Consider the following 26,715-nt stretch of genomic DNA (forward strand, 5'->3'; position numbering starts at 1 on the left):
CAGACCCTGACTCAAAAAAAAAAAAAAAAAAAAAAAAAAAAATCCCAGCTCTTCCACTTACTGACTCTGAGATCTTGCTGATTTAAAATACTCAGCTTCTTGGAGCCGAAGTTCCCCCATCTGTAAAATGGAGATGACAATAGTAATACCTACCTGATAGGTGGCTTTGAGGATTACACAATGTAATATGTATAAGGTGCCGGGCACATTGCAAAGCACTGTGTGTCTTAGCCATTGCTTTTATTATGCTACATCTGTCTCCATGGCTTTACCCCCGACTTTAACACAAACAGATTTGGGTTTTTTTGTTTGTTTGTTCTGAAACAGAGACTCACTCTGTTGCCAGGCTGGAGTGCAGTGGTGCAATCTCAGCTCACTGCAACCTCTGCCTCTTGGGTTCAAGTAATTTTCCTGCCTCAGCCTCCCAACTGGCTGGGACTACAGGCGCGTGCCACCACACCCAGCTAATTTTTGAATTTTTAGTAGAGACAAGGTTTTACCATGTTGGCCAAGATGGTCTCTGTCTCTTGACCTTGCAATCTGCCCGCCTTGGCTTTCCAAAGTGCTGGATTACAGGCGTGAGCCACCGTGCCAGGCCTAGATTTTTAAAAACTTATTTTGAAATAATTTTAACCTTACAGAAAAGTTGCAAGAACAATGCAATGAACTCCATACACTCTTTGGATTCACTGATTGTTAATATTTTGTCACATTTGCTTTATCTCCCTCTCTTTTTCCTTTCTCTTACTCTATATATATGATCGTTATAATTATTATTTTTGCTAACCTATTTAAGAGTTAAGTTGTGAATATTTTGACCCTTTACCTCTAAGAACAAGGAGGTTCTGTTATATAACCACAGTAAGAAGATCATATTCATGAAAGGTACCACTAATATAATACTATGATGAAATATACAATCCCTACTCAAATTTCCCCCATTGACTCCATTCTAATGCCTTTTAAAGAGATTGTTCTTCCCTGTTCTGGGATCCAACCCAGAATCACATGTTGCTTGCAGTTGCCAGGTCACATGAGTCTCCTTTAATCTGAAAGAGCTCCTCAGCCTTGCTTTGTCCTTCGAGTTGAACCATTTTTGAAGAATGCAGAATGTGCAGATGCCCCTCATCTGGGCCTGTCTGATTTGCTCCTCGTGATCCTGTTCAGATTCTGCACTTCTACAGAAGCCTGCACAAGCCATGTCTTCTCAGCACATCATGCTGAGAGGCACATGATGTCCGTTTTAATCTGTGGGGAGATATTTGGAGATCCTGTTTTAATCTGTGGGGAGATATTTGGAGATCCTGTTTCTCGCAAGCCTGCACCCGGCAACCTCTAGAACAGATCGGAAAGCTGTGCACGCCATGGCACCGCTGCCAGGCACCTGGAGTTTGGCCACCCACGCCCTCAGCCCCTGGCCCTTCCACCCTTCCCATCCTTCTCGTTCTTCCTCCCATCTTGCTGCACTCCTCCCTGACTTTCAGGACGGGGCCTCCTTCTCGTGTCCCTTCCCCACCAATCACAGAGATTTACACAGAGCAGGGACTCCGTAAATTGACATTTGAAGGTCACATTAAAGTTAATAAAAAACGTGTGATCTAAGGTCTGCATATCTTCTCAGGGGTAAGTGTTTCAACAGAAGTTTCTTTGACAAGGATTTCATTTATACTTCACTAGAGTCAGGCCTCAAAGAACATAAATATTCTTTCTTCTGCCTAAGGGCAATTCAGACTGAAAAAAAAAAAAACCCCACCCTGAAATGGTGTGGAGGAGGGAGGGAGAAAGGAGAATTAAATATGCATCTACCTCACAAACCCACCAGTCTCTTCCATACGGTGTCCACGGTAGCAGGCAGTGAAAGACCACCTCATTACAGAAGGCAATATGTAGAATGTGGTGGACATATCCTCATGCGCTTATTCAATATTGATGAAGAACCTGTTGTGGTCTGGTATTGCTCCTACTCTCAGAGATGCGGGAATCTCAGTGAATAAAAGAAAGTCCTTGTTCTCATGGAACATATATTTTAGTTAGTGATAACAGACAATGAGCAAATATCATCCGCACACACCCTCCCCACACACAGACACTCATCAGGGAGTGGGAAGTGAAGGGGTATAGGAAGACAAGTTGGAGGGGGCACTTTGCATAGTCAGACGTAATAAACTAGGCTGGGCTCAGTGCCGCATGCCTGTAATCCTAGCAGTTTGGGAGGCTGAAGGGGAGGACCACTTGAGGCCAGGAATTTGAGACCAGCCCTGGGCAACATATCGAGATCCCATCTTTATGAAAAATACAAAAACTGGCTGGGCATGGTGGTGCATACCTGCAGTCCCAGCTACTTGGGAGGCTGATGAGGGAGGGTTTCTTGAGCCCAGGGTGTCTAGGTTGCAGTGAGCTCTGGTGGCACCATTCCGTTCCAGCCTGGGTGACAGAGCGAGACTCTGCCTCAAACAAAAACAAAAAACAAAGTCGTAAACTAAATTTACAAACGGGATACGAATAGACTTTGAAAACATAGTCAATTGACCAGTGATTAGAATTGATGATGCAAAGATAGAACAACGTTGTCCAGTTCTGTATCCCTGGATGCTGCTTCCACATGTGGATTTCTGGCTGCAGCAGGATATTGAGCAAATAATAGAGAACCTTCCACTTCACCTCTGGCTGAGCCACCCCACTTTGTTGAAGGTATTAGAACGACCTCAATTAAAAAAAAATACCCATCTCCAACTAACACGTTGTTTCCTAGAAATAAGACTCTACCACACACACACACACACGAAGATGGCTTCTGGGAAAAGATCTTTTCTCCAGTAGGCTAAAAATTGGAATGACCAAAGAAACCATCTTTGCAGCCTAACAGAACATGATTGAGGCTGACAAGAATCCAAATTTGGAATCTACACCCATTGAATCTAACGTCTCCTGTCTTACTCAGTGTTTTTCAAATGACTTTCAAAATGAAGTCTTATTTTGGTGAAGGCAAAAAAAAAAATAGTCAATTGAAAGAAAGGCATAGAATAAAATTGATGGTATCATATTATTTATGGAACTTTAAAAAACACATATGCAAAATGCTGCTATCCATAGTTCAGGTAAACACATGTCTAAGGACAGGCATGTTAGCATGTGAGAATGTACACCTAACAGAAGTGAGAAGGGAAGTTTGGAAGGGGAACAGGGGAAAAATAATGAATAAAACAAGAGAGGAGCTTTGCCTGCATGGATGGTAGGGGGCCAGGAATTGAAGTGTAGGATTATATAAGTGAAAGTAGAAAAAAAGTTTCAAAAAAGGATGGGGAAGGAAGGAGATTTTGCTGCCAAGAATGAGGAAATGAATGTACTTTTCCTTCCCCACTGCATCTGGGACCAGGTAGGCCGGTGAGCCTCCGAGCTTCTCCTTCTGCCCCCTGAGGCTATCTCATATACCATAGCCTGCAAATCTGCCACTGCCAGGGGGCAGCAGGGACAAGCATGGTGGCAAGAGGCGGTGGGCAGGCATAAGGCAGCCTCTACCAGCCCGTGGCCTTTTCACTGGATCACACAGCTCTGGTTCCCAGTCCAGCTCCATTATCTACTATATATGTGACCTTTGGGCAAGTTGCTTTATTCTCTAAACCTCAGTTTCCCCATCTGTGAAATGTGACTAATAACATAATAATAGTAAGCACTTCACTGGGTGGTTGTGAGGATTCTGTGGGCCAGTGCATGTAACACCTCCATCACAGGGCTGGGACTAGAGTCCATTCTTGGAAATCCTGTTAATAACATTTTTCTCTTTTTTGCTTTCCTGAAATGACTGCCAAACTAACTGAGTCCCAGCACATTATTCTCTGCATGTTCAGAACATGCCCAAGCAAACTACAGGCGGGCTATTGGCAACATCTGCCAAAGGATAACTGTGGCTTTCACTTTTTTTTTTTTTTTTTTTGAGATGCAGTCTCACTCTGTCCCCCAGGCTGGAGTGCAGTGGGGCGATCTCAGCTCACTGCAACCTCTGCCTCCTGGGTTCAAGTGATTCTCCTGCCTTGGCCTCCTGAGCAGCTGGGATTACAGGGCCCCGCCACCATGCCTGCCTAATTTTTAAATTTTTAGTGGAGCAGGGTTTCACCATGTTGGCTGGGCAGGTCTCAAACTCCTGACCTCAAGTGATCTGCCCGCCTCAGCCTCCCAAAGGGCTGGAATTATAGGCATGAGCCACTGTGCCTGGCCGGCTTTCACTTTTTAAACACACCACACCTGACACTTCCTGATCAGCCCCCGGGATCACTACAGAACGCTCCAGTACAAACCTCACCTGAGCATGTTTCCATTCCAAAACAAGAGGAAACCTAACGCTGTTCTATTGATCCCTTCTCTGCAAAGCTATTGAATTGCCAGTGTTTATTTTTCAATGTGCTGTACTCAGGACAACTTCTTTTTTCTACAAATTTGACATAGAATCACTTAAGGGACTGAGCCAAAACCCCAGGGAGAAAGGGTGTATGCTGACTCATGTGTGCCTGTGATTGTGTGTGTGTGTGTGTGTGTGTGTGTGTGTGTGTGTGTTGCAAGTGATGTTATTCTAGGTGGTTGCTGAGTTCCTGTCTCCAGATTCCATGGCACCTTAACTCGACTCTCAGCCCAGACTGAGTAGGTTAGCCAATGTTAGTGCCTGATGTTGGCAGGATGGCTTTGGCAGGAATTGTGAGCACAGTTTTGAAACCTGTACTTATCAGATGGCACCAGGTTGCAGTGTGGCAATAATTACAGGACAATTCAGAGTTTTGCCAGGACAAAGGGTGGAGCAGCCCTTTGTGGCTGAAATTTCAGAGCTGCCAAAACGGCGCCACCCATGGAATGATGGGGAGAAAGGGGAGGACAGGCCTTGGGAAAAGCAGGGCGCACAGCCACGAGGGTCTACCCCCGAATGTCTACCTCAAGAGCACAAGCAAACAAGAATGCACAGTATGCTAAATTGTGAACCCTTTGCAATTAGGGACCATGCCTAATTCATCTTATTCTCCTAGAAGCTGGTAGAAGGGCCTGGCCCAGAGTAGCTGTTCAGTAAGTATTCATAAAATAACATCAAAGATTGAGGGAAATGGACAAAAATGTAAGACAGAAAGTAGCTTTCACATTTTTTTGCAGTGTAGCCAGCTAAAATCAATAGCAGATCTTAAGCACTCTTAACTGACACCTTCTTTTTTTCTTTTTCTTTCTTCTTCTTTTTTTTTTTTAGACAGAGCCTCATTCTGGCGCCCCAGGCTGGCATGCAGTGGTGTGATCTCAGCTCACTGCAGTCTCTGCCTCCAGGTTCAAGCCTTTCTCCTGCCTCTGCCTCCCAAGTAGCTGGGACTACAGGTGCCCACCACCATGCCCAGCTAATTTTTGTATTTTTAGTAGAGACAGGGTTTCACCATGTTTGCCAGGCTGGTCTCGACCTCCTGACCTCAGGTGATCCACCCGCCTCACTCAGCCTCCCAAAGTGCTGGCATTACAGGCAATAGCCACCAGATGCTATTTACATACACGTTCCTGCCAGCTCAGCACCAACTTCCTGTTCACATCAACAGTGTAGCACTCTCACACCTGGAAAATGCGTCTATTGATTCATTCTTCATCTCAGTCTTGAAAGCAGGTCTCTGGGGCATCTCTAGTCTCCACCGCAGGCTGCAAGTGGGGGTTAGAGAGAGTGTGAGAAAGTGCAGTTGGCCAGGGAGAAGAGCAAAGGGACTCATCTCTCTCTTGCCACCTGGGGTCCAGTCTTTCTTCACCTGCTGAGTCAAACTCCCAGAAGCTTTCACGAAACAAGAAGATTCCTTCTGCTCTCTTTCACATCTGGTCCTCCAGATCATTTTGTTCTTCCAAGTCGCTGCTGACAAGCTGCGATCCATTTTAAGCAGGTACAAGGTGCATGAGCCCCAGGTGCTGAGCCTTGAGTCCCTCGCAAACTTTTCAGACCGAGTTTGACGCTGACGCCTTTGTTTAGAATGAGCACTTGTGTTTGCTGCCTGAATCATACATCATTACACACACGTACTTACACATAGATAATGCATCTTAAAAGATTTCCGCAGTGTTTTATCCAGTTTGGAACCAAAGAAGTTCATTCTCTGTGTATGTGTCTCTCTCTGGATAAACTGCATTTATCAGAGGAAGTTTGTCTTTTTAGTCATTGTCTTGCAAAAAATAGTAACTGAGTGGCTATTCCTTTTAAAACCAAAAAAATTAAAAATTCAAGCACCTCCTCCCTCAACGAATGACTGAACGGACCCTCCTCTTGGTCAAGGGGACCCGAGCAAAACTGAAAAATGAGCCCAGGCCATGGTGGGAAGTGGGTGGGACATCCCTCATTCACCTCCTCCCTTTGGAGTTTAGGCACAGCTGACCAGTATTATTAACATGCAAACAAAGCTCTTAAGACTGACAAAACAGACTGCAACAATAAGATACCAAGTTCCAACTCGACTCTGGTGTAACATCACCTGACATAGCAGGCCTTGAAGGAAATTAACATAGTTTAGCCCAAAACTTTTTTTTTGAGCAAATTACTTAGGGCATCTCACCCTGATGACTTCTATAGGATCGTTGGGAGGATTAAATGACTCCATTTATGCAAAGCTCACAGAATAATGCCAGAGACTATGGTAATCACTCAGAAAAAAAGAAAACAAGCTGATATTATTTGAAAGATGGAGATGATAATGCCTAACTCATAGGAAAGTTGTGAGGAAGATTAACGTGTAAGTATCTAGCACATACTGGTCTAACTCAGTAATGTTTCCATCCTTCTACTCTTGTGACTTTAATATACATGGAATATTATTAACTTATCAGGAGTATCTATAGAAGCTGATAAAGTCGGTGAGGGTTAGAGCACATGAAAGGTGTTGTCACTCACAGGAGCTATGGCCCTAGGTGCTCTCAGCCCCTCATTCTCTCTGGCTTCTCCTGGCAGTTTGCCTCCTGGCCCTCCAGGTCAGTGGAGCAGGCTCGTCTGGGGTGCTGGAGTATGTTCTCTCTCTTTGATGAACCTCTCTCTGGAGGGTGGCTTTATCAAGAAGTCGTAGATTGAAGGTGGTCTGCCTTCATCTGGAAGTACTGTCCAGCCACCAGAGGAGAGGTCAGTAAAATTCTTCCTATAGGGCCACAGATTAATTATCTTTGGTTTTGCGGGGCAAATGGTCTCTGCTGTTATTACTCATCTCTGGCATTCTAGCAGCTATAGACAATCCCTAAATGAACAGGCGTGGCTGTGTTCCAGCAGAAGGGTATACAGTGGCACTGAAATTTCAATTTCATTTCAGTTTTGTGTGTCATTATATAGCATGCTTCTCTTGATTTTTTTCAAACAACTGAAAACATAAAAACCATTCTCAGCTTGTAGGCCACACTAAAACACACATGGGGCTGAATTTGGCCCGTGGGCCACAGTTTGCTAGCCCCTTAGGATCCCCTCTTTCAGTGTAGAGGATTTCTTTTAAACATGTGTTCATTGTTATTATTTTTTATTCTCATTCGATGTCAAATTGAACACTAGCTTTACAGGCTAACCATGTTGTATTCCCAGTAACAATTTCTCCTTGAGTAGACGTGATTTTGACTGTGGCATTCGTATGTCTGTGAACTATGGTACTGACTCATGTGATAATGGACTTGAGCAACTCTGAGCTTTTTATTCTCTCTTTAAGGAATCCTTCCTAACTCATTTTATGAAGCCAGTATCACTCTGTTACCAAAACCAGGAAAGGACATAAGAAAAAAAAAGAAAACTAAGACCAGTGTCACTGATAAATACAGATGCAAACATCTTCAACATTATACTAGCTAACAATAGCCAATAGCACATCAAAAAAAATACACCATTTCAAGTGGGTTTCATCCCACGGATGCAGGACGGTTTAACATGTGCAAATCAACAAATGTGATACATCACATAAACAGTATTGAAAAACAAAAACCACATGATTATTTCAATAAATGCAGAAAAAGCACTTGATGAAATCTAGCATCACTTTATGATAAAAACCCTCATCAAACTAGGCATAGAAGGGACTTTCCTCAAAATCATAAAAGCCATATATGACAAACCCACAGCCAGCATCATACTGAATGGGGAAAAGTTGAAAGCATTTCCCTTGAGAACCGGAACAAGATAAGGACACTTGCTTTCACCATGTCTATTCAATGTGGCACTGGAAGCCTTAGCCAGAGAAACCAGGCAAGAGGAGGAAATAAAGGATATCCAAATTGGAAAAGAGGAAGTCAAACTATCACTGTTCACTTATGATATGATCATATACCTAGAAAACCTTAAAGACTTCTCCAAAAGACTCCTAGATTTGATAAACCAATTCATTAAAGTCTCAGCTTACAAAAATCAACATACACAAATCGTAGCACTGCTATATACAGTAGTCACCAAGCTGAGAATCCAATTAAGAACTTAATCCCTTTAGCAACAGCTGCAAAAAAGAAAAAAAAACTAGGAATATACTTAATCAAGGAGGTGAAAGATCTCTACGAGGAGAACTACACAACACTGCTGAAAGGAATCATGGATGACACAAACAAATGGAAACACATCCCATGCTCATGGATTGGAAGAATCAATGTCATAAAAATGACCATATTGCCCAAAGCAATCTATAGATTCAGTGTAATTCCTATCAAAATACCAACATTATTTCTCACAGAATTAGGGAAAACAATAATCCTAAAATTCATATGGAACCAAAAAAGATCTTGAAAAGCCAAAGCAATTCTAAGCAAAAAGAATAAATCTGGAGACATAAGATGACTGGACTTTGTATTACAAGGCCATAATTACAAAAACAGCATGGTACTGGTATAAAAGTCAACCCGTAGACCATAGAGAACCCAGAAATAAAGCCAAATGCTTACAGCCAACTGATCTTTGACAAAGCATACAAAAACACAAATTGGGGAAAGGACGCTCTATTTAATAAATGTTGCTGGAAAAACTGGATAGCCTTCTATAGAAGAATGAAACTGGATTGCTCTCACTTTATACAAAAAAACAACTCAAGATGGATCAAAGACTTAATTCTAAGACCTGAAACCATAAAAATTCTAGAAGATAACCTAGGAAAAATTCTTCTGAGAATTGGCTTAGGCAAAACATTCATGACTAAGACTCCAAAAGGAAAAATTAATAAATGACACCTAATTAAACTATAAAAGAAAAATAAATAAATGGCACCTAATGAAACTAAAAAGCTTCTGTACAGCAAAATCATCAGAGTAAACACACAGCCCATAGAATGGAAGAAAATATTTTCAAACTATGCATCCAACAAAAAACTAATATCCAGAATCTATAAGGAACTCAAACAAATCAGCAAGAAAAATAACAAATAATCCCATCAAAAACTGGGCAAATGATATGAATACCCATTTCTCAAATGAAGATTTACAAATGCCCAAAAAACATGAAAAATACTAATCATTAGGGAGATGCCAATTAAAATCACAACGACCTACCACCTTATTCCTGCAAGAATGGCCGTTATTAAAAAGTCAAAAAAACAATAGATGTCAGCATGGATGTGGTGAAAAGGGAATGCTTATACACTGCTGGTAGGAAAATGTGAATTAGTACTACCTATATGGAAAGCAATGTGGAGTGTTCCTTTTTTATTTTTGAGACTGAGTTTTGCTCTTGTCGCCCAGGCTGGAGAGCAATGGCGGATCTCAGCTCACTGCAACCTCTGCCTCTGGGGTTCAAGCAATTCTCCTGCCTCAGCCTCTCAAGTAGCTGGGATTACAGGCATAGGCCACCATGCCCAGCTAATTTTGTATTTTTAGTAAAGACCGGTTTTCTCCATGTTGATCAGGCTGGTCGTGAACTCCCTAACTCAGCCTCCCAAAATTCTGGGATTACAGGCATGAGCCACTGCACCTGGCCTGAGATTTCTTAAATAACTAAAAGTAGATCTTCCATTCTATCCAGCAATCCCACTACTGGGTATCTCCCTAAAGGAAAAGAACTCATTATATGAAAAAGACACCTGCACACATATGTTTATTGCAGTACAATTCACAATTGCAAATATATGGAACCAACCTAAGTGCCCTTCGACCAATGTGTGAATAAAGAAAATATGGTTTAAATACATCGTGGACTACTCAGCCATAAAAAGTAATAGAATAATCTCTTTTTCAGGAACTTGGATGGAACTGGAGGCCATTATACTACATGAAGTAACTCAGGAATAGAAAATCAAACACCATACGTTCTTACTCACAGATGAGAGCTAAGCTATGGGCATGCAAAGGCAGACACACTGGTGTAATGGATTTTGGAGACTCAGAAAGAACAGGATGGGAGGGAACTGCAAGATTAAAAACTACATATTGGATACAATGCACACGACTCAGGACACAGGTGTACTAAAATCTCAAGACTTCACCACTACACTTCTCATCCAGGTAACCCAAAACCACTTGTACTCCAAGATCTGTTGAAATAAAAAATTTTGGCCTGGCGTGGTGGCTCACACCTGTAATCCCAGCACTTTGGGAGGCCCAGGCAAGCGGATCATGAGGTCACGAGATCAAGATCATCCCGGCTATAACGGTGAAAACCCATCTCTACTAAAAATACAAAAAAATTAGCTGGGCGTGGTGGCACACACCTGTAGTCTCAGCTACTCAGGAGGCTGAGGCAGGAGAATTGCTTGAACCGAGGAGGTGGAGGTTGCAGTGAGCCAAGGTTGTGCCACTGCACTCCAGCCTGGGTGACAGAGTGAGACTCTATCTCGAAAAAATTTTTTAAATAAAATATTAAATGTCCTGAAATATTACTGATGCCGTATTCATAAAAATCATTAACATTTCAATATATAAAATTTTAATACAAGGCAAAAAACCTGACAGAGCGCTTTCATACTCGGTGGTGGTTTGTCTCATCTCAATATCTGATGCATCTCACCAGGGCACTGTCAGACTTACGCAGAAAACAGACTTCTTTTTCTTTTTTTGGAGACAGGGTCTCACTCTGTTGCTCAGGCTGGAGTGCAGTTGTGCCATCTCGGCTCACTGCAGCCTCTGCCTCACAGGTTCAAGTAGTTCTCATGCCTCAGCCTCCCAAGTAGCTGGGATTACAGGTGCTTGCCAACCACACTAATTTTTTGTGTGTTTTTAGTGAAGACAGGGTTTCACCACGTTGGCCAGCCTGGTCTCAAACTCCTGACCTCAGGTGATCCACCTGCCTCAACCCTCTCAAAGTGCTACTGGGATTGCAGGCATAAGCCACTTTGCCCAGCCCAGAAAACTTTAAAGACACCCTGATCCTTACTTTGAAGTCAAAATCTGACTAGATTGTACATGAAATTTTGGGTTGTAGCTCCATCAATGCAGGACTTCAAGGCAGCTTGATGGAAAAACACCCTTTTAGGTGGTTTTTTCACCAATAGAGGCTTTCAACTACCAATTTAAACTGATCGGGGAGGTGCTGGAAGGTCACACTCTTAGCATGCTTGATTGGTGGTCTTCCGCCTAGCGTCCCAGTTCCTCTCCCCATGTGCACGAGGGAGAAATATGCTGTATGCATTTGCTGACTGGGCAAATCTAGGGGAGAGGAGTGAGATGATTTAGGTGACTTAGACCCTGGTCATAGATCATTTTTCCCCTTCTAAATTATATTCTCAGAAACCATCACAGCATGCCTTTAATACACTACTTTTCTCCGAAACAAGTATTTACTGACTGAAGCTGTCTTCATAGCCATCTCTTGTCAGTGTTTTATACACATACATATACATATACATATACATATACATATACATATACATATACATATACATATACATATACATATAGATGCATACACATATAAAGACATATTTATATATTATAAATTATATATAAAGACGTGCAATTATATAAATCATTATATAAATATATATAATGATTTATATATTTGCACGTCTTTATATATGTACATGTCTTTGTGTGTGTGTGTGTGTTTGTGTGTGTGTGTGTGTGTATTTAGGTAGCTGAAAGACCGATGTGTGTATTCAAAAGTTAAACCTGTGGGCTGCTAACCTCAACATTTGAGATCATCTTTTTTTGTCCTCTCCAGGAGGAAAAGGAATAGCAAATTGGTTGCTTGGATTCTGGAGTGTAATTGAATAATGTATCTCCCCCATCTGTTCCCAGCAGAGGTGTTACAACATCAAAGCCTGAATCCAATTCCCGGGTTGTCACTCTCTGTGTTTTCATCTGTTCACATTGTTGTATGTAACAGAAAGGAAATAGACCCTTCCAGAAAGACAAGTGGCCTGTGAGCTTTGGCGCCAGGAATGTACTGGCAACCTTAGAAAAGTAATGAATGCAGGGAGCTGTACCCCTGTTCCCCACCTGCCCTGGACTGTTTGTGCTATTTGTTGCTATTGTACTTGCCGTCCTGTTTGAATTGCAGCAGAACAATAGTCTTTGACTAAGGCTGGCTGCAGAATCTGATGCAAGGGTAGGGGGCAGTCTCTGTAATTGGGTTGTGAGCCTGGAGGGACCTTTGCTCTGTCTTTTCGGTTGGCTTAATCTGGACCTTGTGATGCCATCTACAAAATCCCAGGGTGTTTTTGGCTGGTAAAATGAAAGAATCTTAGCACTGGACTGGCCGTAGTGGGTATTCCTGGGGCTGTTTTGCCCAGTGGCGAGCAGCTTCTGCTTCAATAAATGCAGCAGGAGCTCACTGCCTTCCTTCCCCTCTGCCAAGGGCACAGGGCACAGGGCTGGCCTCCTGGGCAAGCGACCTGTACAATGGCACAGGACTTGCACTTGGAAGGCTCCCACACTGGGTTTAATGGTCTGCTGTTGCTGTCTTGAAATTCTTAATCATTCTTGAGCAAGGGGCGCCCTGGATTTTTATTTTGCACTGGGCCCCACAAACTATGTAGCCCGTGCTGCCGGCACATTTAAAGCTGCCTTCACCCAACACCCACAGACAGGATGTTTGTATAAATGTCATAATCTACCTCCAGACCCCACCCTGCCCTCGCTTCCTGCTCTGCTCCAGGTGCTGACTTCCAAATCCAGGCTTTTCCAGTCTCACTTGACTTAACCTGCCTTGACCCTTGCAATTTGAAGTCTGAACCTGGCTTCTCTAATTTGACCCTTAAAGGTCAAATGTCTCAGTGGTTGCAGGCTCTAGTTTTGGTTTTTCCCACTTGTCACCTCTTAGAATAAATTCAAAGCCCACTCAGCTCTGATCACCAGACTCTTAGCAGAGATGGGCCTCAGCCCTAAGAGATTAGTCAGCTGATTCTTTAGAGTTATTTTGGACTTTTGTTAAAAGCGCCATGTACTGAGCCCAACATCTGCTTCCCTATATTTCCTACACATTACCTGGTAAATGGGATAGATTGCTAGTTATTGAGTCAGCAAGTAAACAGATGCAAAAATAAACATACTGAAATTAAGCATGTTTGCTATAAATGATAATATTAAACCACCTCCTTCTCCAGTTAAAAATATCCAAATGAGGCCAGGTGCGGTGGCTCACTGTAATCCCAGCACTTTGGGAGGCTGAGGAGGGCGGATCACGAGATCAGGAGATGGAGACCATCCTGGCTAACACCGTGAAACCCCATCGGTACTAAAAATTAAAAAAAAATTAGCCAGGCGTGGTGGCACATGCCTGTAGTCCCAGCTACTCAGGAGGCTGAGGCAGGGGAATCATGTGAACCCGGGAGGCGAAGGTTGCAGTGAGCCAAAGTCACACCACTGCACTCCAGCCTGGGCAACAGAGCAAGACTCCGTCTCAAAAAACAAACAAAAAAATATCCAAATGATTCTTCCAGTCACCCTTCACACATCCCTGCACAGCAAGCTCGGCCTCAGATTCCCAGATCAACTGCCTCCATCAGACACCCCAACACCCAGGCTCCCTGTCCACACCCTTTCAGTCCACCCCTCGCTCCTGTTCAGACAGGTCTGCTCACAACTCTTCATCCCATCCTCTTCTCTGTCCCCATGACCCCTCTCAGGTGGCCACTGGGCCTGGCATGTCATTTCATGGTGACAAGTCTTCCTAAGTATCTTCTGTGGCAGGGTTCTGCTTTCATGCCTCTCCCACCATCAGCATCCCCTGTGCTCCATGCTCTGAACTTTTCTGGGCTCCTGCATAGTGATGTTTATTTTGACTATTGCTGGGCCCGTGCCACCTCAATTACGGTCCCTGGGAGGCGGAACTGCAGCCACCTCCAGCACCTCCCTTGTCTCCTGGATTATCTCTTGTGATCTTCCTAGACCTGCTCTTACCAATTCTTAGACTCCTTGGTAGCACAACCCTTTACATGGACACCTTTAAGTGTGTGTGTGTGTGTGCGTGCACGCATGTATATGTGTGTTCGTGTATGTGTGTTTATGTGCATGGGTGTATGTGTGTGTACAGATACGTGCATGTGTGTACACAGGATTATTTCCTACTGAGAGTGTTGATTTCATTATGAGGAACTAGCCTTGTACATCAACACACAGCTGACATCTGCATCTCAATGTCACCTTTAGCTCAATACTATATGAGTTCAATGCCAGCATCTCCAAACTGCCTTTTCACATATTTGAACCCAAACCTTTGGCCATTCTTGTTTTCCACAGCAGTGTGCATTGACCTAGTGGTTGCCAAACCTGGCAGCCCAGTAGAATCATCTGGGAAGCGTTTTACTTTTTCTTTCTTTTCTTTTTTTTTTGAGACAGAGCTTCACTCTTATTGCCCAGGCTGGAGTGCTATGGTGCAGTCTCGGCTCATTGCAACCTCTGCCTCCTGGGTTCAAGCAATTCTCCTGCCTCAGCCTCCCAAGTAGCTGGAATTACAGGCATGCACCATCACGCCCAGCTAATTTTGTAATTTCTCTAAGTTGGTCATGCTGGTCTCGAACTCCCGACTTCAGGTGACCCACCTGTCTCGGCCTCCCAAAGTGCTGGGATTATGGGTGTGAGCCACCGCCCCTGGCCAGGAGCATTTTTTAATGTATTTCCTATGGTAGCATCTCAGACCTGCAGAATCTGAGTGTCTGTGAGTGGGACCCTGAAATCCTCATATTTCCAAAGCTCCCAGACTGAACCTAATTTGGAAAGGCTAACAGCAAGCCACCTTTACCCAGACATTAAGCTAATAAATGCACCTTAAATGGGCATCTGGTGCATTACCCTGCATTAGGTAGGGATGTATTATTATCTCAATTTCATAGTTGAAATAACCAACGCCCCTGGAGACTACACGACCTGTCCGAGAGAGAGCACAGCCAGGACTCTGCAAGTTGCCTCCTCAGGGCCGCTCTTCCCACCGTGCATGAGGCTGCTCATGCAGTGCACGGAGTCAGATCTAGGGTTCCCCTTGTGTGCATCCTAAACCATAACCCTGGAAGCGGCTTGAGCACAAGGGCACATCCAGACACCATCTGATCTAACCCGCCTCTAGAATCTCCTGGCCCCCTTCCCCTGCCTGCTCTGTTTATTCTGCGCAGACCCGTCATGGAACTACTGGGCGGGCATTTGCTCATGTGTCCATCACCTGCTGCACTCGGGGCTCCCCAAGGTGGTTGGGGTGCTGTGGAATGTGCACTGATCTCTGATGTGGAACAGATCTGTGTGTGAATCTCAGTTTGGCCAGTCTATGAATTTGTTAGAGCTACCTTAAATTACATGTCTGGAGACCGGAAGTCTGAGAGCAAGGTGTGGTCAGGGTGGGCTCCTTCTGAGGGAGTGAGGGATTTGTTCTAGCCCCTCTCCTGGCCTCTGGTGGTTCACTGGCCATCCTTGGCATTCCTTGTAGACCAGGCTGGTCTCGAACTCCTGACCTCAGGTGATCCACCCACCTCAGCTTCCCAAAGTGCTGGGATTACAGGCGTGAACCACTGTGCCTGGCCCAAATTTCCTCTTTTTACAAGGACATCAAACATATTGGAGGAGGCCACCCCAATGATCTCATTTTAACTTGGTTACGTCTGTAAAGACACTATCTTTCAATAAGGACACTTTCTGAGGCACTGGGGAAACCTCAATATATCTTTTTGGGGGATACAATTAAACTCATAAGAGCAAATAACTTGTTTTGTGAATTGGAGCAAGTCATTGAACCTCACAGAAGCAGTTTATTGATCCATGAAATAGGGATTAAAAAATACCCACTGTGCAGGCTACTTTCTTAATAACTGTTAGCAGATTAGATAAGGCACAAAACTTTGTTTTTTAAAGCAAGGTAGAGAACAGTGAGGTTAGTTACTACAATCTGGGTTAAAAGAGGGCGGGCAACTATCCATCCATTAGCACCCCCTCCTGCCCCATGAGAGAGAGAGAGTGTGTGTGTGTGTGCGTGTGTACGTGTGTGTACCATAGTGATTGTCCAGATCATCACAGCCTCGGGCAGATTCTGACAGAAACCACATATCAAACAAACACGATTATTCCTGAGTGCTGACTTCAAATTTTCACTCTCACGAAGGGTGTATCAGCACTCAAATCAAGAACTAGGCACCTTTGTTGCTGTTAAATCGACCTTATCTTTATTTAGCTCAGCATGTTTCCTAAACTTGCCTCATCACAGACACATTAAAAGCACAGATCCCCTCCCCAGGGATTCAGATTCCTTTGGTTTGGGTAGGAGCATTTGAACAAGCTCCTCACATGAGTCTTATTGGACAAGGCCGGAACAGGGCTGCTCTGATCAGCCAGGTTCAAGTCTCTGGACCTGGGGGAGGGGGGTATGTGGGGGCCTCCATTTCCTCACCTTTAACCCTGTACTTGATTTTGAGTCTTGAGCTCTCCAGGTCCTTTCCAGCCACAAGATGCCATCTCTTTGCTGTGGGTTCAGAATTCTCTGCATTATAATAAGCTCCCTGCACTACCTCTGATATCTTTTGCCATATATTTTCTCATCATCTGGAGGGTTGGGGCCTCTTTACTCAGTGGGTGTCAGCCAAGCTGACCTGCTCACTGCAGTTAGAGCGTGTGTGGAGAAGAGCAGTGGACCAGGGGAACCAGCGCAGGAGCAGAAACCTCCAGTGCAGTCTTCTCTCTCTAAAGCAGGGAGGGACAATCTTGTTCCTGGCCTCCAGGGTAAGTCTGCAGACCAGCTGGGGACCTGCTTGGCTTGGGCTTACCTTTTAACATGGCCACTCTGTGAATCTCGGCTGCAGAACAATGGCTGGTCATTTAAATGCCCTTGGCACACTCAGCAGTCTAGGATAAACAAATTGTTTTGTTGATTTTGTTCTGTTACATAAAAGAGAGAGAGAGACCCTCACCTGTGGCTGGTGGAAATGGAAAGTGGTGTAGCTAATATGGAAAACAGTCTGGCAACTCCTCAGAATGTGAAACATACAGACGTACTGCCCAGCCTTTCTACTCCCAGGTCTATCACTCAAGAGAGATGAAAGCACGTGTCTACACAGAAATTGTGCACTCATGTTTATAGCAACATTATTCACAATGGCCAAAAGGAAGAAACAGCCATCAACAGATGAATGGATAAAGCAATTGTGGTTTACCCACAGCATGGAATATCATGTAGCCACAAAAAGGAATGAAATGTTATACGTGCTGCAACTTGGATGGACCTGGAAAATGGGCTGTGTGAAAGAAGCCAGACACAGAAAGAACACATGTTACATGATTCCTTTCACATGAAATGTCCAGAATAGGCAAATCTACAGAGATAGAAAGCAGATTGGTGGTTGTCAGGGCCTGGGGAAGGGGAAAATGGGAGTGAGATGTTATTCGGGGAGATGAAAAGGTTTTGAAACTAGAGAGAGGTGGCAAGTGCACAACACTGCGAAATACCACTGAATTGTGCACTTTATAACCCTTAATGGTCTGTTATGTGAGTTGCTCATCAATAAAAAGAGAGAGAGAAAAGGTAAGGGAGAGACTGGTGGAGGGAAGAGAGGAAAAATGGGAAAGAGAAGAGAGGCAATATTATTAGGGCTGGCATGTGAATTTTTTTTTTTTTAGAAGATAATGTGACCATTTCGTCACTGAAATGGAACAGAGCACTCCTCTGATTACAGTGACCGCTGACCTTCTCCAGGGGGTGGAAGCTCCATCGTTTCCTTTTCACCAGCAGCAGTCTTTGATACCACAAGTCACAAGATGTGGCACCAGCATTATATCTTTGGGTCGACTGGGGGAGGCCCCTCCAGCGGTCTGTCAATCAAGCATCTCTATCTCAGAGGACTCTGCTCTGAGATTGAGCCACACAAGGTTCTTTCTGCCCTGGGGTCTGGACAACCACTTTGGGGCTCATAGGGATGTGGGGTACACAGGGAAACGTGAGCTCACCTGGGCTGCAGATTCACAAGGACACGGATGGACTCCTTTCACTAGCTCTCAAATGTGTAAATCATGCTTTTCCTGGTACAAGGCAGGGCAAAGACTTGGATTTTTTTAAAAAGACAATCTGATGGAGATTCAAGCTGGACAGCAGAGAAGACGCATTGGTTGGCCAGTCTGGAGAATGCATTTGGAAGGGTTTCCACATAAGTCCTCTGCTGTTGAGGTTTGCAGTCCTTGCCTTGGGTGCCTTTCAGACAGCCTGGACGAAGGCATCTGGTAAAGCTGACTGCCTAACAGAATCACTTCAGAATGAGTTCGGAGTTCTGCAGAATTCACTAAGTCTCAAGTCAGACCTGCATGGACTCCAAATGACTGATCTTGGCTGCTTGCCATCTACCTCCGCGACCACCCTGTTAGCAGTTCGGTGTTTACTTGCAGTTTTAGCCACCAGTCACATCATCCTTCACTGATGGTTGCTTCCCACATCTCTGCCTAAATCTGTGTCCCACTCCTGAGCACTCAGCGCTGACACTGATCATTCCTGAATGCAGATTCTAGATTGACAGACGCTGCAGAAGCTCAGATAAGTTATTATTAATAGGAAAGAGGTCGATGTGACTCCTAGCGTACACAGGCTTTGCCAGGGTCAGAGCGAAGTTCTTGCAGCGCATTCCAGGCTCCCCAATATGCAGATGCTCCCTTGGAGCCCTGGGGAAGCTTCCGGGGCTGTGCAGTTTGCTAGCACCCAGGCAGATCCAGATGGCAGCTGATTACTGCAGGGCTCTGTGATCTCTGTGACAGCTGGCCAGCTCCCTCCTGCAGTTCCAACAGTGCTCTGTGTTTCAAGATGGACACCCAGGACGTCACCTTCTTAGCTTTACAGCCACCTGGTAGATCCCTGCTGGAGTGTCCTCCTCAACGCTGGTCATGGGGAGGAGAGTGGATCCTGAAGGGCTTATCCACAGTGCCCCCTTTACAGATCTCCACTGCTCTGAGCTTCGCCGATGCAAGACTCATAGTCCCCTTAGATTCCTGTTATGATTGCCGTTCTCTTCTTACAAAGGACTTCGTTGCTCTCCAGTCTAAGACTTTCAGTAAAGCAGACTATCTTTTAATGCAATAACTCAGAGTAAGTGAACATTTTAATTTTCATTTAAAAATGTAAATTTTGTTGAAAACCAAATAGTATTTACTTTTAAACCAATCAGTGCAGCATGGTTGTGAGCCTCAAGTCCTGAACTGCTTCCCCCGACCCCACCCCATCTCCCCCTCCCAGAAATGATAATCCTGCCTGAATACCATTTGTGCATCCAAGGGAATCTGTGCCAGATTATGTCTCCAGGGCTGGAGTTTACAGCTCCCGTCACATGGTGTGGTAACTCATGCTTCTTAATCAGAGCATCAAATGACTGAGTCAGTGCAGTCTTGTTTTTATTTTTACAAAGCGTCTCCCTGGCGAGGCCTGCCCTGAGCTTCAGAGCCTTTCCTTGGCTCCACTCCAATAACTTGAGTAACTTCCTATGCTGAGGGCCCTTGTGTGCTGCGACTTCTTATCCTATGAGCCACTAGGTTAGAGCCTGAATCTATTTCCAGAGTGCTCATTACAGGCGCTTTGGAAGGAGGTCTGAGCTCTGGAATAAGAGACTGAACTTCTGGCTTCAATTCTGGCTTTGCCCCTGAGTGGCTGTGTGACACAGCACAGCTTAATTAACCTCTCTGGGCTTCCATTCCTACATCTGTAAACCAGGAATCACAAACAGGATGCCAACAGAGGGATGAGCTCAGGCCTTAGAGTTGGACAAAGCTGCATTCAGATGCCAGCTCTGCAGTCTGCTAGCTTCAGGACCCCACCAGAGCCTCCATGGATGAGAGAGCCGATATCTGCCTTCTGGAGTTCCTGTAGAAATTAAAAGGGATGAGGTATGTGCCATGCCTGGCACATGGCTAGGCACTGAGGAAATGTTTCTGAAGACTACAATATGGATAAAACACACAGTGTATCTACCTCCATGGATATTTTAAAGGATCAAATTAATACATGTGAAAATACACTGTAAACTATAAAATAATATAAAATAACATTATTGGGTTTTTTTTCTCTCAGATCATTTTACTCTATTTACTCTCCCCAAATTCTTATTTAGAAATTTTACACCCTGAAAAAAGTTGGAAAAATAATAAACACTTGAATTTCCTTTTCCTAGAGTCACCAATTATTATTATTATTATTATTATTTTGAGATGAAGTTTCACTCTTGTTGCCCAGGCTGGAGTGCAATGGCACAATCTTGGCTCACTGCAACCTACACCTCCTGAGTTCAAGCAATTCTCCTGCCTCAGCCTCCTGAGTAGCTAGGATTACAGGCATGCGCCACCATGCCCAGCTAATTTTCTATTTTAGTAGACACAGGATTTCTCCATATTAATCAGGGTAGTCTCGAACTTCCGACCTCAGGTGATCTGCCCACCTCAGCCTCCCAAAGTACTGGGATTACGGGCATGAGCCACAGCACCTGACCATAGATTCACCAATTATTAATAGTTGCCTCTTTGCTTGCTCTATCTCTATCTCTATTTATCTACCTATCATCTATATATAATTTGTTTAAGCATTTGAAAGTAAGTTGTGTTTGGGAGGCCAAGGTGGGCAGACTCTGAGGTCAGGAGTTTGAGACCAGTCTGGTCAAGATAGTTAAACCCCTTCTCTACTAAAAATACAAAAAATTCCCCAGGCATGGTGGTGTGCACCTGTAATCGCAGCTGCTTGGAAGGCTGAGGCAGGAGAATCATGTGAACCCAGGAAGTGGAGGTTACAGTGAGCCGAGATTGCACCATTGCACTCCAGTGTGGGTGACAGCATGAGACTCCGTCTCAAAAAAAAAAAAGGAAAAAGAAAGTTGCAGATATCATGACTGTACCCTAAGTACTTCAGTGTGTGTCTCTTGAGAATAACAGCATCCTCCTATAGAACAAAGTACTATTACTACCGTATTAGTATTAGTAGGCTTGGTCTGTGATACCAAAATGCCATAGACTGGGTGACCTCAACAGCACACACTTATTTTTCACAATTCCAGAGGTTGAATGTGTAAGATCAAGGTGTCAGCTGATTCAGTTCCTGGCGAGGGCCCCCTTCCTGCTTGCAGATTGCAGATGGCTGTCTTTGTTTTTTTCTTTTTTTTTGAGACAGAGTCTTGCTCTGTCTGGAGTGCAGTGGTGCAGTTTTGCCTCACTGCAGCCTCCCCTCCTGAGTTCAAGCGAATCCCTGCCTCAGCCTCCTGAGTAGCTGGGATTACAGGGGGCGCCACCACACCTGACTAGTTTTTGCATTTTTAGTACAGATGGGGTTTCACTATGTTGGCCAAGCTGGTCTCGAACTCATGACATCAAGTGATCCGCCCGCCTGGGCCTCCCAGAGTGCTGGGATTACAGGCATGAGCCACCACCCCCAGACAGCTGTCTTCTCACTATGTCCTCATGTGGTGGAGGTGGAGAGAAAGCTCTGACATCTCTTCCTCTGTTTATGAGGACACTAATCCCATCATGAGGGTCCTGCCCCTTTATGACTTTATCTAAATATATTTATCTCCCAAAGGTCTCATCTCCAAATGCCATTACATTGGGTTAGAACTTCAACATATGCATTGTGGAGGAACGCAAACATTGAGTTCATAATCATTGCTAAAAACTTTACCATCAATACAGTAGTATTATCTAATACACAAATATTCAAATTTGATATTCAGTATTTAAATTTTAAATATTCAAATTTTAAATTCAATATTCAATTTCAAATACGCTATATCCAAATTTTATTTTGATTGCATGTTAAAATGAGAATATATTGATTATGCTGGGTTAAAATACATTATTAAAAATTAATTTCACCTAGCTTGTCACTTTTTCATGTGGCTTTTAAAAAAAGTAAAATTCCATCTTTTGCCTGCATTGTGTTTCTATTGGACATCACTGCTCATAATATTCTCTCTCACGTTTTGTTGTTGTTGTTTGTGACATGGACATTTTTTGAGTCCAAGCCAATATCTTACAGAAGGACCTACAATATGGCTTTGTCTGTTTCCTTTTGAGTAGATTCTGTTTAAATATTTCTGACAAGGATATAATCTAAGTGATGTTGAGACTTCGCATCAGGGGCTCCCTGAGTGAGTTTGTCCCATTGTTGGGAATACAAAGTGTGATTACTTGGTTAAAACGGCCTCTGCCAGATGTAAAGATTCGTTTTTCCCAAATCAGAGGTGGTCTTTTGAAACCATATAAGCATCCTGCTCCTATTTACTCGGTTTTAGCATCTAATGATGCTTGTTGCCTGTATACATTAGTGATTGCGAAAATCACAGGTGTCTTAACTTTTCATTTTAACTCAGTGTCTTGACTAATTTCCTATTCTGGTCTTTTATGCTAATATATGATATGTGTAATTTGTTTTTTTTTTTTTTTTAGAAAAATCTCACTCTGTCATCTAGCCGGGAGTGGAGTGGTGCCATCTCAGCTCACTGTAGCCTCCACCTCATACCTCCAGGGTTCAAGCGATTCTCGTGCCTCAGCCTCCCGAATAGCTGGGTTTACAAGCATGTGCCACCATGCCCAGCTAATTTTTATATTTTTAGTGGAAACGGGGTTTTACCATGTTGGCCAGGCTGGTCTCAAACTCCTAACTTCAAGTGATCCACCCACCTCAGCCTCCCAAAGTGCTGGGATTGCAGGCGTGAGCCACCGCGCCCAGCCCAATTCGCTACTTTCTAAGTCTTATCCATTTATTTTACTGGCTGCATAGCATTCTGTTGTATAGAATGTAGAATAAAACACAGTTGAACCTCTGTTGATGATTATTTACATGGTTTCTAATTTTTTGCAATTAAAAATATTGATTCTATGAACATCTTTGTATGCTGTCCACCTAGTCATTTCCTGCCTTGAAATATATTCCTAGAAATGGTATTATTGAATATGTTCAGTTACATTTTTGACACATATAGTCAGATTGCCCTCCAGAAATATCACACAGTTCACACTTCCAGTGAATCAGCCAGAATACTTTCAGCTGCAAAGGAACAACAATCTCAACACAGATTGGCTTCCATAACAAAGACATTTGTCTTCTCATAGAAGCCAGAACTCCAAATGAAAGGTGCCACCGAACACTCCATTTTCTCCACCTCAATTTCTTTCCTTTTTTTTTTTGAGGCGGAGTCTTGCTCTGCTGCCAGGCTGGAATGCAGTGGCACAATCTCAGCTCCCTGCAACCTCCGGGTTCAACCACAGGTTCAAGTGATTCCCCTGCCTCAGCCTCCTGAGTAGCTGGGACCCTAGGCACATGCCACCACGCCCAAATACTTGTTTATATTCTAGTAGAGACAGGGTTTCACCATGTTAACCAGGATGGTCTCGAGCTCCTGACCTCATGATCCGCCCACCTAGGCCTCCCAAAGTGTTGGGATTACAGGCGTGAGCCACTGCACCTGGTCAATTTCATTTCTTAAGAAAAGGACTAGTTGTAACCCATTAAATGGACTTCATGACTCACAAGGGGATCATGACCTACAGTTTGAAAAGCACTGGTTTAAAATACTTGAGTTGCTCCCTGGAGCTAGAGGTAGGTGGCTACCTGAACAAATTCTGACTTTTGTTAGGAAGGGATGAACGGATGCCCATCACTTTATCTACACCGGATGGACAGCACACCTTTCCCCAGGCCCTTCTCGCCCTGCAGGGTATTTGGCCTCCCGATCTTTGATAATCTAATAAGCGGATTTACTGTCTCTCTTTATAAAATTTCATCTATATAACAGTGAGATTTCATGGGTAAACAATATTGTATAGTGCCAGGCTCTAGTAAGAGGCCTGCCTGGATTCATACTCTGGAAACTTCACTGCTCACCTGTGTGACTTAGAGCAACTTAACCTCTCTGTGCCTCTGTTTTTTCATTTCTAGAAGGAGGATAATAATATCTACCTCATAGATTTGTTATGATCATTAAAAGAGATAACTTGGGCCAGGATGCAGTGGCTCACGCCTGTAATCCCAGCACTTTGGGAGGCAGAGGTGGGTGGATCGCCTGAGGTCAGGAGTTCGAGCCCAGCTTGGCCAACATGGTGAAACCCTGTTTCTACTAAAAAATCAAAAAATTAGCTGGGCGTGGTGGTGTGAGCCTATAATCCCAGCTACTCAGGAGGCTGAGGCAGGAGAATCGCTTGAACCCAGGAGACAGAGGTTGCAGTGAGCTGAGACTGCACCACTTCACTCCAGCCTAGGCGACAAGACTGACTGAAATTCCATCTCAAAAAAAAACGGGATAATTTGTATAATATGCTTAGCACCCTTTCTGAAAATGCATTTTGGAAAAACTGTTTTTTTCATTTACAGGTTTCTGTTGCTCTATTAAGATGATGTCTGAATTTGAACCAATCACACCAGAGAAAAAAGTCGACAGCGACTTGAGCTGTGCTGAAACAACTGTGCCCTGATTTCCCTGGGCCCTACACAACTCATGTTGTGTATACAGAATGCAAAGGGAAGAGCTGCTTGTAAGACACAGGGTGGGCAAGGCCCTGGAGCTCTGCGAAGCCAAGAAGGCGCCGTGGATGACTCTGTCTTGCAGAAGTTTAATAAGAAGAAAAGGTAAACAAACGTTAAAACAGAAAATGCACCCAGCACAGATATATTTTTACAGATAGCGCACACAGTTCCTTTTTCTTGGTGTGCCCCTGGTCCCTGCAGCCATTTGGTCAAGTGTAGTGACTGTCTTCCTTCAGGTCCTCTACTGGTGTGCGCTTCTCCAGCCTAGGTCCATGTCTCTCCATCTTTGGACGAGTGCCAGTGCCTTTCCTGACACATTGAGTGCTGAACAGACAGTAAACGGCTGACTGAACAAATGCAATTTACAACTAAATAGTGGAAGATGCAGGAGTAATTGGAGTGTAGTTATTTCTTGGATTATCCGTTTTCCCTCTGGGATCCATGGTGGTTTATATACAAAATCTCACAGTCAATGTCTCCTTAGTTGGGAAGCCTAAGTGTTTAGGAAAAATAGGAAGTGGGTAAAGAATTAAGAAAAGAAAAAGAAATAAGGCTGGGTGCGGTGGCTCACACCTATAATCCCAGCACTTTGGGAGGCTGAGGCGGGCAGATCACCTGAGGTCCAGAGTTCAAGACCAGCCTGACCAACATGAAAAAACCCCATCTGTACTAAAAATACAAAATTAGCTGGATTTGGTGGCACATGCCTATAATCCCAGCTACTCCGGAGGCTGAGGCAGGAGAATCGCTTGAACCTGGGAGGCAGAGGTTGTGGTGAGCCAAGATTGCACCATTGAACTCCAGCCTGGGCAATAAGAGAGTGAAACTCTGTCTCAAAAAAAAAAGTGTTGTGTGTTCCTATGAAAACACAGACGCTGTAGACAGAAAGTCTGCAGGACTATAATGAACTAACTGCAAAGGGACCTATAAATTCCACGTGGTGTCTACCTGTAAATCAGGGCCACCTCAAGGTCTAAGACCCTTGGCATTGCTGTCGTATGAATGTGTGAGAGATTTCAATTGAGATTGATTAGAAAAGGTACCTTGCCTCTAATTGAAAATTGGACAAATGGTAAGAGCAGGTAAATCATAAGAGACACAAATTCCCCCAGGAGCTGTAAAATGCTAGGTTGACACGTCTCACAGACTGTGTTGCAACTGTCATCATCAGTTTCTTGACAAGTGAACGAGATTACCCGAAATCGTGGTTGGAATTATAATAATGGCTAACATGTGTAGTGTTGTCTATTCCTGGTGTGACTTTATCCCCATACAACAGAAATCCACAAATAAAAAGAAAATTGTTTTCTGAAATGCATTTACTGTGTTAAGCACCTTATATTGATTACCTCTTTTAATATGATTCTGTAAGGTAGATATTAGTATTCCCATTTGGAAAATGATGACCCAGATGCACAGAGAGGTTAAGTAATTTGCTCAAAGACACACAGCTAAGTAATGGTTGCGGAGCATGAACTCAGGCAGATCTCTCACAAGAGACTGCACTATACGTTATTGCTTGCCAATGAACTTTCACTGGCAGATGAAATAAAAAGGCAGGTATTTTCTGAAAAGCAAGCCCATTCTGTAGTGTTAACTCAAAGTCTGAGGTTCTTCCCCAGGTTGGACATACCAGTATAAGGGTAATGGTGATGATGCTGAAATTTCCAGGGACCTTAAAAACCGCTTGGGGGTTAGGGAGCTGTTTCTTCAACCTCCATCGTGGAAAATAATCAAACCTTAGTCATCTCCAGTCTGTGACTAATACCCATTTCCAGGGCTGTTCCATTATGCTGCAGAAGCCACTGTCATGACTAAGCCATCAAGATGGGTTTTTTTCCAGATGACATACGCTGCACAGGACTCAATTCTATTAAGCCAGCCTTTTTGAG

General features: G+C 43.9%; 2 long non-coding RNA genes across 2 annotated transcripts; one reads left to right on the forward strand and one right to left on the reverse strand.

Moving 5' to 3' along the window:
• Nucleotides 1–602: 602 nt before the first annotated feature.
• On the reverse strand, nucleotides 603–19,053 carry LOC103789365 (uncharacterized). Its single transcript, XR_013529963.1, has 4 exons — nucleotides 18,292–19,053; nucleotides 17,115–17,193; nucleotides 1,807–2,444; nucleotides 603–1,248 (listed from the first exon to the last, which is right to left on the reverse strand). It is a non-coding gene; the product is annotated as an uncharacterized LOC103789365 (long non-coding RNA).
• Nucleotides 19,023–26,140, forward strand: LOC128930201 (uncharacterized). The gene is made up of 2 exons (XR_013529964.1): nucleotides 19,023–19,414; nucleotides 24,671–26,140. It is a non-coding gene; the product is annotated as an uncharacterized LOC128930201 (long non-coding RNA).
• The last annotated feature ends 575 nt before the right edge of the window (nucleotides 26,141–26,715 follow it).

The sequence above is a fragment of the Callithrix jacchus genome, chromosome 19 (assembly GCF_049354715.1).
Source record: "Callithrix jacchus isolate 240 chromosome 19, calJac240_pri, whole genome shotgun sequence".
Taxonomy (NCBI): domain Eukaryota; kingdom Metazoa; phylum Chordata; class Mammalia; order Primates; family Cebidae; genus Callithrix; species Callithrix jacchus.